This window comes from Arvicanthis niloticus, chromosome 1 (assembly GCF_011762505.2).
Source record: "Arvicanthis niloticus isolate mArvNil1 chromosome 1, mArvNil1.pat.X, whole genome shotgun sequence".
Taxonomy (NCBI): Eukaryota; Metazoa; Chordata; class Mammalia; order Rodentia; family Muridae; genus Arvicanthis; species Arvicanthis niloticus.
Genome location: NC_047658.1, coordinates 23224352 through 23239718, shown reverse-complemented (window position 1 = coordinate 23239718; position 15367 = coordinate 23224352). Strand labels below are relative to the sequence as shown.

The 15367-nt window shown below is 39.4% G+C and overlaps 1 protein-coding gene across 2 annotated transcripts in view; it reads right to left on the bottom strand.

Annotated features, from left to right (window-relative positions):
- The window catches only part of Nell1 (neural EGFL like 1), an 823979-nt gene that overhangs the window by 255581 nt on the left and 553031 nt on the right, over nucleotides 1–15367 (bottom strand). The window lies entirely within an intron of this gene.

Below are 15367 nucleotides of genomic sequence, written 5' to 3'. Positions count from 1 at the left end.
GACATTCTACTCTCATAAGCATGCTAGATATGGAAAGACAGGGTGTCTACATTAAAAGCTACAAACATTTTGTGACTAGGTAATAATTCATGTACCACATTATATGGGCTATGTTTTAAAAATAATGACTTTTAAAATTTTTACTTTTGTGAAACAATTATAATTTTCTTTCATATATTAGATTCCAACCACAGTTTACCCTCCTTCTACTCTTCCCAGTTCATCTTCCCAATCTTCCCACTCACCCAGATCTACTCCTCTGTTTCCCCATGCCACTCAGCACAATAGACAGTGAGTTGATTTCACAGTTTTAAAAACTTAATACATGTATACATTGTATTTTATATTTACTACCTCCACCTCCCCCCAGATCCCCCAGCTCCTAGAAAGACTTCCCAACACATCTCCCGTCAGTTGACTAGAATTTTCCATATATGACTGGGTGAAGGACATCTTGAAATGAGAAGTTTATACATTCTAGGGGAGAACTACAATTGCTTTGCTAAACAGTTGTTTTATCAAACTGTCTTTTAAGTATGTTTATATTCAGAGATTTGTGCCACTGATCCCTACCTTGGTCAGAGAAACATCTTTTTACATTAGGTAGTGATTAATGCAGAGACTAATTACTGGTTATAATGTTGAGAATAAGTAACTGAGTGCAGAGCTTTAGATGGAATAACTATATCAACTTCCTCTGATCTGATGGTCAGAAAACATCTAAATATAAGTCAGAAGGACTGTAAGCGCCAGAGTATGGAGAAAAGACTGTGAAATACCATGTTCTAGACATTACATGACTGCTGCACATATAATTTAATTTTTTTTAATACTTTAATTTTTAACTGGACTTTATTTTCCAACAATTACAGAGGCACAGAGGAAATGATATAAAGATACTGGCATTCCTCACATACTTGGGCCATGATATAGACACAGATTTTCCCCTGGTCAAAATCCTGCCTGCATATGATGCATGTTTAATAAATGATGAATAAACATTGGCAAACCTTTGTGACTCATAACCCATGGTTTGCTTTAGGATTTTCTTCCAATTTTAAACTGGATATAGATTTACACAAATATAGGATGCCATGTATCCATTGTTATAGTGCCATAATTGGGCTTCTTCTTTAATACATTCTAAGAAAAACACTGGATAAAAAATGCAATTCCTTGGAAATATCTATATATTTATGGAAGGAGCATCTGTGGAGCTGACAGCAAAATGTTTTAATAGTGTTGGTGCATTCTGAAATGTGAGAGCTACTTAGCTAAGAAGTGACCCTAACAGGATGGGCAGCCACATCAGATTAAGGACTGAGATACAAAGAACAATATTTTCAGAGAGATTTAGCTCAGTAGCAGGGCTAGGCCACACACAGGGACTGTGAGCATTATTCTGAATGCATTTAACAGACTGGAAGAAAGATGTGCAATCAATAAAAAAATGGGCAACACTGGAAGAACAGTGAATTGGGTGAAGAAAGATAATCTAATGAGTTCAGTTTCAGTATGCTATGTCTTTGAAGCCTGGAAGACATCCACACAATGAGTAGTTTAATAAATGAGTCTGAAGCCCCTGATGAGAGATCATGGGTGAAAATATAGATTTAGGAATCATCAACATATCAGAGAGATATATAGAAGTGTAAACAATAGCCTAAAGCAGATGATGCCTATTTTGTTTTGCTATTATAGATGACAAATGACATCCCCAGGAAATAGTCCCATATGGATACACACATACACATATTCATGTGCAAACACATATACATATACATGTGCACACACATAAAGTAGTTGACCAAAGAGAGCAAAAGGTCTTTAAGTTGCTTTGTAGGAAATATGTACGAAAAGCAAAATTGTACTAGTAAATGATTATGAAATCTATTATTGGTTTTAAACCACATCACTTTAAGGGGAAAACGTAGATGCAAATTTTCTAATATTAAAACTATATTGAACTGTATATCAAAGATACAACTCAGGTCTCTCTAGGTAATATAAGTAGAGCAGCATGCAGTAACTCAGAGTAAGAAAACTAATTATAATCTCAGCATCAAAATGTACAGAAATTGTATTTCTGTGTAATCTGTATGCTTATACTATAGGACACAACTGACTAAGCCTTTCACTTGGATAACTGCTTTACTCCTGATGTGGAAGTTTTAAGGGCTTAAGGGTATCCTCACTCTTGTTCTATGTTATAAGGAAACAGGTAAATATACATGTTTTATCAGCCTCTCTTCTTAGTTATCTATGTAAAATATCAAGGAAACAAATATACATATAAATCTACAGTTCATAGACTGTAGCCTATCATAATTGTAATAACTTTTAAAAAGTAGCTTTAGTAATTCTACAATAATTACACCTATTGTCTTTTGAACATTTGCATCCTTCCCCATCTCCTCTCAGATCTACCACCCAACTTTGTGTCTTCATTTTTTAAAAGCCACTCTGTTCTTTGGGTACCACCTGCATCTTCTCCCATGTATGGATATGGGCTGAACATGTAGACCTACCAAGGGCTACAATCTAAACATAACTACCTCTTCCCTTGGAAGCTATCATTACCTACAGTTTCTCAGGTAGTGGTGGGAATTTGTGTCCATCTATTCTCCTCTATGCTGGAATGTTTTTTTTTTTTTTTTTTTTTTTGGTTTTAGCTTGCATAGGCCTTGTGGGTGTTGTCATAGCCATTGTCAGAATTGTTACAACTACATTAACAACAGATCATAGACATTTCAAGAAATATGAGCCAATGAATGATGGCCAATCCTCCATCATATATAAACCAAGATATCATATTGAAATACAGTTGAGGAAATGTTGAATTCTATGAGAGTAACTCTGTGGTGAGTCTGATTCATTGAAAAAGGAATCCATTCACAAGCACTTTCCATTTAAGACATATGAGTAAGTGCAGTGCTGTTGGGTCATAGCTGATTGTGACATGATGCATTAATAGTGTCATGCCAGTGTGGGCTGGGAAGATGTCTGCACAGACAGCATAAGAAATGACAACAATGAAAGGGACGCCAGTATTTGAAGCCTGAGAGGAGGATAACTGAAAAGAAATGCACTGGCATGCTGGACTTACATAGAGAGGCCATTGTTTTCTAAGGAAGGTGATGTGTCCATGGACAGTACAATCAACCCTATCACAATTCTGTAAAGAGGGAAGTATGATCGGTAATAGCAACCATAGGCCCAGTGGCAACCTCAACAATGAAGGCAGATTAATGGTTAACAGCATGGGCTCCAGAGCCAAGTGGCCTGCCACATCTAACTTTTGTGTCTCAATGTGTGTGTGTGTGGGGGGGGGGGTGCACGCACGTGCGTGTGTGTGTGTGTGTGTGTGTGTGTGTGTGTGTGTGTCTGTCTGTCTGTCTGTCTATCTGTGTCTGTGTGTGCACATGCATGTAGAAGCAGAGTCTACTTTTCTTCCTTGATCAGTCTCTACTTTATGTTTTGTTTACTTATATTTTTTATGTGTGTGTATATCTGTGTGTGTGTGTGTGTACGTGTGTGCGTGTGTGTGTGTGTGTGTGTAGTATATATCATGTGTACAAACATGCTCCTGTATGTAACACTCATGAGAGAAAGTACATGTATGGGCGCATGTGTCTATGTGTCTGTGTGTATGTGGAGGTCCAAGGCTGATACTGAGAGTCTTCGTCAATCACTTCCCATCTCATGTTATTCACTAAGGTAAGGTTTCTCAATTGGACTCACACTTATCAATATGGCAAGTATAGCTAGCCAGCTTGCCCCAGGAACTGACCTACTTTAAGAGCACTATAATTACAGTGAAGCTTCCATACCCACATAGCATTTACATGAGTACTAGGCATCTGAATATAGCCCTTACCCTTCATTGGAAAGACTTTAATCCATGAAGATATCTCTCTAGTCCTCCACTTTAGTTTTTAAGACTAAAACTAGCTAACTTGCTCAATGAACCTGGATCTCACCAATTCAAGAAAATGGACAATAGAACAAACACCAGGAATCTTTCTGTCTTTTTCTAATTCCCCAGCACTAAACTTTTTGGTATGCACTTGCATAATTGGCTATTTACATGGGTGACAGAGATCTGAATGCAGGGTCTCACAACTGCACAGCAAGAGTTGCACAGATGAGGCCATCTCTCAGCTCTTACTAATGTATTCTCCTCAAATCATATGACCTGCTTTAGAAGCTGCATTCCAGGGAAAAGAGTAAAATAAAAATGGGCACACGGATGACAGACTGATAGGCATGCAGATCGCTTAACGCCAATGCAAAAGTGCTATGAAACAAATACAAATTACTTTCAGAATTTGAATTCTATACAGACTTGAAATATACAATATATACATAATAACTGATATTATGTATGTACATTATATATATGTAACTCACATTATATATATGTAAACATATAAGTGTTTACATATATATGGATTCAGATCCCTATTACACATGTAAATGCTAGGTGGGTGTGGTAGTTCAACTACAATCATAGTGTTCTTAAAATAAGTCAGATCCTGGGGCAAGCTGGCTAGCAGTGTGTGTGTGTGTGTGTGTGTGTGTGTGTGTGTGTGTGTACAGATGTGGTGCTAAATGGTTTCCTAAGGACAGGGCTGGAATGACTTACCTATCTATGTACCTGATAAGGATGGATACAACTATAAGACATGACAAGTAGCAGATGGAGAGAGAGGTAGGGTGTGGGGAGAGACTTTCTAAAATGAAGACAAAATTGAAAGGCCTGTAGGGTGTGCTAAGTTTTCCTGGTTGGCTGCATTTATGGGAGAAAATAGGGACAGACAAAAAGGGAAAGTAATTGGGGTCAGAGATTAGGAGTCTTCAACGACAAACTTATGATCTCTATGATACCCTAAGGGCAGCATGGAAGGATTTAGAAATAAAAGCTTTAAATGGTCTGACTGTAAAAGGAAAGCATACATTAGAAAGAGGAAGAGAGACAGGAAATGTCAAGGATTATGGTGACTTTATATAGCAAGACTTACCTTGATACAAGCAGAAAATTTTAAATGCACATACATACAAAATGGGGAGAGAGGAAGAGGAGGAGGGGGAGAGAGAAAGGGAGAAAGGGTTCTTGACATTCATTTGAATTTGTGAGAACCAACTCGTTGATAATATTGCTTTACACTTTTCCAAAACAACAGTGTCAATGTATGCCAGGTTCTACATTGCACATTAATGAAACCTATTACACAGATCCTGCCTTTATCATTTGACAGCAAGAGAAGTAAGATGCTAAGGATATTAATAATTCCTTATAATTTAACAAAAATGCTAGGCCTTAGTCTCTTCAGACTAATTTGTATTCTTCTCCCTCATTGTGCAGCTTTCCTTGAGGCAGTGATACCACCATGGCCTACCTTCCCCTCCTACCCATGAGATGGAGAGCAAGAGTCACACTCACAAGCACACAAATCACCAGGGCAGAGTTTCAAGCCTTTACAAAGCACACTGATAACTGCGCAGAACTACCAATATCTCCTAACAGGCACCTAGGTAAAGGCTCCTTTAAAAGCATGTGCTTGCAATTACTCTGGCTTAAAGATACACTGAAATTCTTTATTTCTTTTTTTGTTTTCCTGTTGTATAACTTTGCATATTTACAAGGGTCATGAGAATTACAGAGGATAAGGATTTTTGAAAATTAGAAATTAGATAAAGGAGTAGTGCCTGCCTCCTCAGATGTTCAAAGCCAAATGTCAAGTATAACACAGAAAGAAAAAGAAATAATCAGGTTTACAACACAGAAGGAAAACATAGAGACTGACAGAGGGGGCGGTAACATCTATTTAATAATTATATACCCAGTCAGTTCTTCTCATCTGCCCTGTCAGATGGCTATGATCCCAACAGTTTAGGAGCAGATTAGAAGTTCATCTTTGGTCCTCAGAAACACTGTATATAATTCAATGCAGACTCAATATTGACTATTAGGAAAAGAGGAAAGTCATACTAAGTGCTAGTTGTTACCTACACTGCCTGGGCACATGTATTAAAGAGTATTTATAACAAACTGAAAAAAAAATCTCAAAATACTGACAAGATCCCCAAGAGAAGGGCCCTGCTGAAGTCTATGGTCAAACTATATATAAGAGATTAGAGGTTATAATTTCCCTGCTCAGCTCTTAAAGCCAGAGGGAACCACTGGTGGGAAATATCTAAAATAAGAAGCAGAAACCAAAACAACTCAACAGACAAATATCATGAGGGAGGCATGGGAACCTACATCATGCATCAACACTAACATCTGAAGACAAAAAGGGCAAAAGACTCATGAAACAAAAACAATATGCTCTGAAACAAAAACCGTATCCTTTGAGAACAACAATGGGAGAAAAAAATTGTGTTCTGATATAGAAAGGGACAGCAGAACCAAAAGAAAGGAGAAAGTGTTGGAAGTCAAAAGCGAGCAATTTCCACATATGGACATGCACATACATAAACATGAAAATTAATAAGAAAGATGCAAGATTTGACATCAATATCTTAAGAATGCTAATAAAAGAAATAGAAGGCAAACCATCTATAAGTCAAAGAGTACAAAACTCTCTAAATTCATAAAGCAAGACACTTGCACATTTTAAGTTTATGAGTTTCAGAGTGAAACAGTCCACTGAGTGTGTCTACCCATCAGAATAAAAGAAAATGAAACCACTTTGTTCTAGTTTCATTTCCATTACTGTGATTAAAAAAAAATCTTGACAAAAAGTAGAATAGGGTAAAAAGTGTTTATCTAGCTTACAATTCTAGTGACATATCCTTGTTTCAGGAAAGTCCAGGCAGAAACTCAAGTAGCTGATCACAACATACGTCATACGAGAGAGAGAGAGAGAGAGAGAGAGAGAGAGAGAGAGAGAGAGAGAGGAAGGGGGAGGAGAAGAGAGGGGAGAGGGGAGGGGGAGGAGAGAGAAGGGGAGAAGAAAAAGGGAGGGAAGGGGAGAAGAGAGGAGAGAAGAGAGGAAAGGAGGAGAGGGGAGAGAAGGGGAGGGGAGGGGAAGAGAGGAGGGGAGGGGAGGAGGGGAGGGGAGGAGAGGAGGGAGAGAGGCGAAGGAGAGGAGGGGAGGGGAGAGGAGGGGGAGAGGAGGGGGAGAGGAGGGGGAGAGGGAGAGGAGGGGGAGAGGGAGAGGGAGAGGAGGGGGAGAGGGAGAGGAGGGGGAGAGGGAGAGAGGAGAGGGGAGGGAGAGAGGAGGGGGAGAGGGAGAGAGGAGGGGAGAGGGAGAGAGGGAGAGAGGAGGGGAGAGGGAGAGAGGAGGGAGAGAGGAGGGGGAGAGGGAGAGAGGAGGGGAGAGGGAGAGAGGAGGGAGAGAGGGAGAGAGGAGGGAGAGAGGAGGGAGAGAGGAGGGAGAGAGGGAGAGAGGAGGGAGAGAGGAGGGAGAGAGGGAGAGGGGAGGGAGAGAGGGAGAGAGGAGGGGGAGAGGAGGGAGAGAGGGAGAGAGGAGGGAGAGAGGGAGAGGGGAGGGAGAGAGGGAGAGAGGAGGGGGAGAGGGAGAGAGGAGGGAGAGAGGAGGGAGAGAGGGAGAGAGGAGGGAGAGAGGGAGAGAGGAGGGAGAGAGGAGGGAGAGAGGGAGAGAGGAGGGAGAGAGGGAGAGAGGAAGGAGAGAGGGAGAGAGGAGGGAGAGAGGGAGAGGAGGGAGAGAGGGAGAGAGGAAGGAGAGAGGGAGAGAGGAGGGAGAGAGGGAGAGAGGGAGAGGAGGGAGAGAGGAGGGAGGGAGGAGGGAGAAAGGGAGAGGAGGGAGAGAGGAGGGAGGAGAGAGGAGGGAGGAGAGGAGAAAAGAGAAAAGAGAAAAGAGAAAAGAGAAGAGATAATTACATCCTTTGGTGCTGCATGCTTGCTTTCAGCTAGCCTTTCCTTTCTTATAATATTTAGGACTTTGTGCCTAAGGAATTATATGACCTACAATGACCTGGGTTTCCCTACATCAGTTAAATATCAGGATAATCCATTGCAGACATGTTCATGGGCCAATCTAATCTGGAAAAATTACTGACTGAAACTCTCTTCCCAGGTGATTCTAGGCTATGTCAATCTGACAATTGAAACTAAGAAGTATACCATGTCACTATTTAACCTAAAGGAAAGGGAAGCAGAAATGCATTGGGTTTTTGAACTATCATATCCTAACCTGAAATGATGCCTTAAAAATCTGAAGAAGAAATTGATTCATAGAGTAAAATAATTTTTTTTAAATCACTAGTCTTAATTGGAGGTTAAATTAATTTAAAAACATTTACATTTTGCTCATTATATTCCAGGTATGTAAGCAATCCAGAAATATTCAGTCATCATCTTTTTAGAGAGCCAGTCTCAAAACGTTCCCATCAGACACCTCTACAACGTGTTTCACCAAGCGAGAACAGTAATACAAGAAAGAACAGAAATAATGTCCCAAAGTCTAGGGCTCCCTTTCACAGGGAGAGGCAAAGAGCATCTCGTGGCACAAGCTATGGAGAAAGCCTAGAAATTAGTTGAACTGGATGTAGAGGGGTTAAAATTATCAGCTAATGTATTGCAGGGCATCTATTTCTTGAGTTGGAACTTAAGAGTAAATTATGATAGGTACATAATAAATTAATCACAAATATGATTATTCATGGTAAGTAGAACAAAAAGCTTTGCATACAAGAAAATCAATGCTGTGCATTCCATAATCTGCTCGTGATCATTTCATACACGAGTACACTAACAAAAACACATAATACTGACCTAGCAAGAGTGTAAAGCAGTAACTGGCAGCCATTTTGACGTATGTAGGGAGAGTTGACCTACAAATTGTCAAAATTGGAACTATGATGATGTGTTAAGAAGCTTGCTGTTTTGAGACTCCAGGGGAGCAGCTGAAAGAATCTGCAAACAGAATTGATCATGGCTGTCTCATGGGTAGGAAGTCAGAAAGGATTACTGGGGGCCCATTCTTTAAGTATAGCCTGATAAGGCACTAATGCCTAAGAGTTAAAAGTCACAGATGCCCTGGGTTCTAATGCTGGTTGTTCCACTCACATCTATTGGAACATGACTCTAACAAACCTGCTTACAACTCTTTACTTATAGCTATGGTCACCTGGCTTGGACCAGAGTGTTAAACCTTCTCTGTCTCACTTGCCTTTTCTGTAAATGACAGTAATGTCTTTCTCATACAGATTGGCAAGAATTGAATACATGTAACATGAATGTTGCCTAGGTCATTATTATTCATACAAATACAGTATTTTGGAGCAGCCTCAGTCCAAATAAGTAAGATTAAGACAATATGCTATTTCACTGTATTTGAACTCAACTTGTATATGTTGGCCCAAATTTGGAATTTAAAATATTCCAAGAAAACAGTATCATTGTAGTACATTAAATGCTTTCATGGGTGAGTACTACTTCTTTCTATCCTCATTTATTATCTATTCACATATACAGAAAAATTCCTCCAATTACAGAATATTGGAAGTGCTTAATATCCCAATCTCCCTTCACTTAACAACTTGAGAAATTGATGTAAGGTATTAATATGTCTTCTAGAGGAAAATGAATAAGCTCCCATTTGTAATTCTCCCCTTACTCTGAGAAATTATTTTAAGATCAGTCTTCATATTTTGTGAATACTGACTAATTTTTAATAATTCTTGAGCCCATGTGAGTATGAGCTAAAATTCATTCACCTAAAGAAAAAGCAAGAGGCCATTCAATAACCCTCAAGACAAAATATCATTTCCCTTCCTGCAGGTGAGGACTCTGGCTGCTGCATGCTGATTAGTTAGTGCCTGCGATGCCAGCGAGAAGACGGCGCTTTCCTTTGCTCAGTTATAGCTTTGCATGGAATGCCGGAGCATAGAAGCACACTAACCCAAGCGATCAACCAAACATCAGTGTTCCATGTGGCTTTTACTTTCTGACTATCAGAAATTATGTAACAAACAAACAAAGACAACAGGACAATCTGTATGGCCAATAAGCCATGTGTGCACATCCCCATGGTCAGTCATGACATTGCAAGTTCCTTTGCCTGTTCACAGTGACCCCTAATAAAGGCATTCTTATCTGACAGAAGGCGTCTCAGGGATGGTGATCTTTCTCTTTCCTGCTACAGCATGGAATACTGCCTGTCAAAGATAATTACCAGCAGAACAGAGAACCTATCACTTGCTCATTACCCTGTTAACACATCCACAATAAGCACATGTGAAAGGAACACAAGAGCAGAAACTTGCTAGAGACCTGAGCTATGGTACCACTGAGGTCTGTGTGTCAGAAAGATTATGGAGTAAGACTAGGCACCTGTTCTCAGAGGCAAACGAGATGGGTCAGGTTTGCTGAAATTAGTTTTAGCCACAGGTGGAAGAGTCAGGGTCTCCTCACACCTGCAGACTCTTTGGCTGTCGCTAGACAGAAATATTTTGAAAGTTTTTATGTCAGCTCTGACCCTAAGCAAAGGATGTGGACTGCAAGCTTTTGTGCAGGGGAATTGCCAGGAGGCAGTGCTCTCTGGAGAAGTGTCAGTTGCTCATTTGCAACCTCAAACTTGGTGGTAGAAACTGATGGGGTCCATAAAGGCAGAGCTCGGTTCTCAGGGAAACAGCGTTTGCAGGATGAATGCTCTGTACACAGAAGCTGAGGAGAAGATGCCGAGTGTGATGGCAGGTGCCTATAATCAGAACTCAGGAGACGGAGGCAATGGAATTAGAAGGTTGAGATCAGCCTGGGCTAAGTAGAAAGTCAGAGGTCAGCATAGGTAACACAGTGAGATAACTTCTCAAAAACCAAACTGAGTCTCTGCTGTGACTCCGGGTTATATACTTACATCTGAAGGATGGACCTAGGGACTTCAGATTGCTGTTATGAATAGTGGCCCACTCTATATATGCACCACGTTACACTAGCCCTTTGTCGGTTGAAGGATATTAAGGTCATTTCGGTTTCCTAGCTGAGCAAGTGTCTGTAGAGTAGGATGTCAAGTCCTCTGGATATATGCTAAAGAGTGGTATAGCTGCCTCATATGGAGGATTTACTATTTTTTTTTAAACATTTTGAGAGAATTCTCCACACTGGTTTCCATAGTGGCTACACTAGTTTGAAACCCCACAAGCAGTGAATATGGGATCTCCTTTTGCCTCCATCCCCTCTAGCATTTGGTCGTTTTTCTGTCCTTTGTTTGCCATTCTGACTGGGCTAGATGAAATTTCAGAGTTGTTTGGATTTGCATTTCCCTGATTGACAGAAAAATGAACAATGTTTGAGAGATTTCTTCGCCATCTTTATTTCTTCTTTTGAGGCTCTGTTCAACTCCTGAGCTTTGGATGGGCCATTTGGTTTTTGTTTTTTGACTATTTGACTTTTAAGTTCTTTACATATTATTCTGCATATTAACCCTCTTTCAGTTGTACAGTTGAAAACCACCTTCATTCAATGGGGCTTCTCTTCACATGCTCGCTTCTTTAGCTGTGCAGAAGCAGTAGTTTTATAAGGCTTCATTTGCCAATTGCCTTAATTCTTAGGCAAATGGGGTCAGGAAGTCTTTTCTTACAATTATATCCAGCTGTTTCAGTGTTTTGTGTTTTACATTTAGGTCTTTGATCCATTTAGAGTTAGCTTTTAACATCTTGGTAAAAAGATTAATGGCTGAAGTTACATATACTCATCTTTAGGTCTTTGATCTTGTTCCATTGATCTACATGTCTGTTTTGTAACAGAATGTATTATTTTATTACTATGACTCTGTAATATATATGGAGATTTTGAAGGGAAATCCCTCAAGAATTGCTGTTTTTGCTCAGGACTCTCTTGGCTGTCTGGAATCTTGTGGTTCCATATGAACTACAAGCAACTAAGGAATCCTGACAGTGTGAGGAGAGTCTTCCCCAGGGAAGAAGACATTATCCAAGATCAAACGGTAAGCTTTGAAAACACACACACACACACATATATATATTGTAGGCCGCCGACCCGACTCAGCTGGTCAAGATGGGGATGTAGGCCACCGGCCTGATCCAGTTTGGTCAAGATGGTGCCGGCTTTTGGTGTGATCTACAAGTAAACAAGTGCACTGCACATGCGATCACCCTTGGGCCAACTCAGTTTTGGTGCCAACCCCTCCTGAGCGGGATATGTTAATGAAGCACTGCAATGCTGACCAATAGCCCCTCCCGAGCGGGATATGTTAATGAGGCACTGCAATTCCGACCAATCGTGGGGCGCGACAAGATATATAATATTATATTATATTATATATAATATATATATTATAATATTATATTATATATTATATATATTATAATATTATGTTATATATATATATATAATTTGGGATATATATTATATATGTGCAAATATATTTGTAACAGTTAAAAATAGACTTGGAATTTATAAGAAAACAATAGGAAGAATGGAAGGATGTAAAATGATGCAATTATATGATAATATATAGACATATAAATAAACAAGAAAGGAAGGGAGAGAGAGAATGAGGAAGGACTAAGCCAACAAATAGAATAAAGAGCTGGAAATTGGGAGAGAGGAAAAAGAGAATGGAGAAGGAGGGAAGAGGGAGAAAAAAGAGGGAGAGTGAAGGAACGAGAAGAAACACAAGAAGGAAGAGGAAAGACTGAGGAAGAAGAGGTGGGGCTAGAGAAGGGGAGACAATCCCAGGTACAAACCTGCACCTCTGAACTACAGGAGAAGTTGACAAAGCAGTGTTGTGAAATACGTGCTTTTAGGAAACATTTTATAAGGACTGCTTAGTTTGGGTTATGCACAACCTTCTGAAAGTAAGGCACTTGCAATCTAGGATCCTTACCTATATGTACTCTGTACACACATTCCCTCTTGAAACAATGCCCTTAGCAACCTGACATCAAACTGGCTGGGACCCTATCTGCATCAAATTGCATACACACCCCTCTCCAAACAATGGGATATATTTTTCTCATATTAGCCACTGTCAAACATAGATTCTAACTCCAGTTATCTCTACATAAGAGGTATGGGGTGGTGGAAAATCCTCAACTATTTTAGGGCATGTATTATAAGACAAACTCTGTCCTCTAAGTGAATTTTTGTAGAGAATTCCTCATTTGCCATCTTATGCATATGCATTAGGTGTTCCTGCTATTACTAACATCTGGTGTTGAGTGTGGCTTATGCTTTAAATCCTAGCACTCAGGAGTCAAAAGCAACCAGTTCTCTGTGAGCTCCAGGGTACCCCTTATATACATAGTGAGTTCTAAGCCATAGCTATATAATGAGAAACAAAAATTTAAAAAATGAAATGCATTATGGGAAGGTACACACACAGTAAAGGTAAGGTTATATAATTTAAAAACTGTCACTCGGAAGAGAGAACCACCAAAATGAGTGTTCCTAACTAATTCATCCTTCCAAGTCTTTGAGTTTTCTTACTCTTATGGAGCCTGAACTCAAAACAGGTTTCTCACTGTTCTTCCACTTTTTTGAATACCATTACTTTGCTACTCCTGCAAGATCTCATTGTCTTGATTTCATTTTTTTTCTCTGAGACACTCAGGTCTCTCATATTTCACCTTTTATTTATTTATTTATTTATTTATTTATTTTTCTTTTTTAAAATTTATTTATTATTGGATATTTTATTTACATTTCAGATGCCATCCCCTTTCCCCATTTCCCCTCCCTAGAAAAACCCTATCCCATACCCCCTTCTCCTTTTTGCTTTTATATAATTTTTTTTAATGTTAACCAATGGCTTTATAAGTTTGGTAATGCTCAATATCAATCAGAAGTGTAACCCAATACCCAATCTAGATATATCAACTATCTTTGACTGGTAGAGACATGTGAATATCCTCCTCCATGTCTGCCCCCCCCCTCTCTCTCATCACCTAGCTTCTCCTCTCCTTCTCCTCTTCCTCTCCTTACTCCTCCTCTCCTTACTCCTCCCACCTTAGCTCCTCCTACATATCATCCTTCCTGTTAAAAGAAAACTTTTCTCTCAAAATACAGTTAGAGCATAACTATACCAATTTATGTCAGTAAGGTGCAAGATAGACCTAATACCCAGTCCATCATTTTGTTGACTAAGCAGAAACACTGTCATCTCTCCTAAATAAAAGACTTAGTTCTGAGCCTGGCTTTTTTTTTCTTGCCTTTAGAATGAATGTCAGCTGAAAACCATCCTCTCAAATGTTTTCTCTCAAAGTAAATAGCAAGGATTGGCTATGAGATTATAAGTTTTCAACCCCATCAGAAATCCAGAATGACTGAGTTAACTGAGATTATGGGAAGCACAAAGCATAGCTTCTAAAACATAGCCAATTTATAGAGACCGCTGGACACCTGGACAGTCCCTATACTACAGAAAGTTGGAGCATCTGATCTTCAGCCTTCTGGCCCAGGATCATCTGACAGACCTAGTGATGCAGAATTATTAAGGGCTGATTACTCTGTCTAGGCAGATATAATCAGTCGACTATTCTGCAAGTGTGTCCTTTTCTGGACAGTATTTTGTCTGTAGATGCAAAGATGCGATTATTGCCTAGTGGCTGTCTCATCACAATTGGAATAACTCCAAAGATGCTCAATTTCTTCTTGGAATCCAAGACAGGAAGCTGTCAGGAGCAGACAAGCCTCTAATCAAGATGAACATTAATACAGAAATGTTTGTAACGTCAATTATGTGGATTTCTGATGTTTTGAAAAGCAACTATCCATGTATGGTAATCTGGACTGTTGTCTGTTAACTCCTCTCAGCTATTTCTAAATAAAATATAGAAAACCCCCTAACGATAAACTCAAAGCCATGAATTTGCTATAGGCCCTTAACTCACAGTCTAACCATCTGAAATAAGTTTAAAAAGTTAAAGAAGGACTGGGTCTAAGCCTTGTATTCCTAAATGTGTTATACAGGTCTATGATAGTAACAATATTTATCTCACTTTTATATTTATAAGGATCTCGTACCAATAAAAACCTTAAATTTGAAATCAAAGTAAATTTTGTACCATTTAAGAAATTATAACTTCCAGCATTACAAAGGATAATAGCAGGGAAGTTCCAATACAAGGAGGGAAATTATACCCTAGAAAGAGCAAGAAAGTTATCCTCTTCCAACAAATCCAAAAGAAGATAGCCACACAAAGATAACTTCACCTCTAATAACAAAAATAACAGGAGACAACAATCACTGTTCCTTGATATCTCTTAACATCAATGGGCTCAATTCTCAAATTAAAAGACATAGGCTAATGGACTGGATACATAAACGGGACCCAGAATTTTACAGCATACAGGAAACCCACCTCAGTACAAAGACAGACTCTATCTTAGAGTAAAAGGCTGGAAAAAAATTTTTCAAGCAAATGGTCTTAAGAA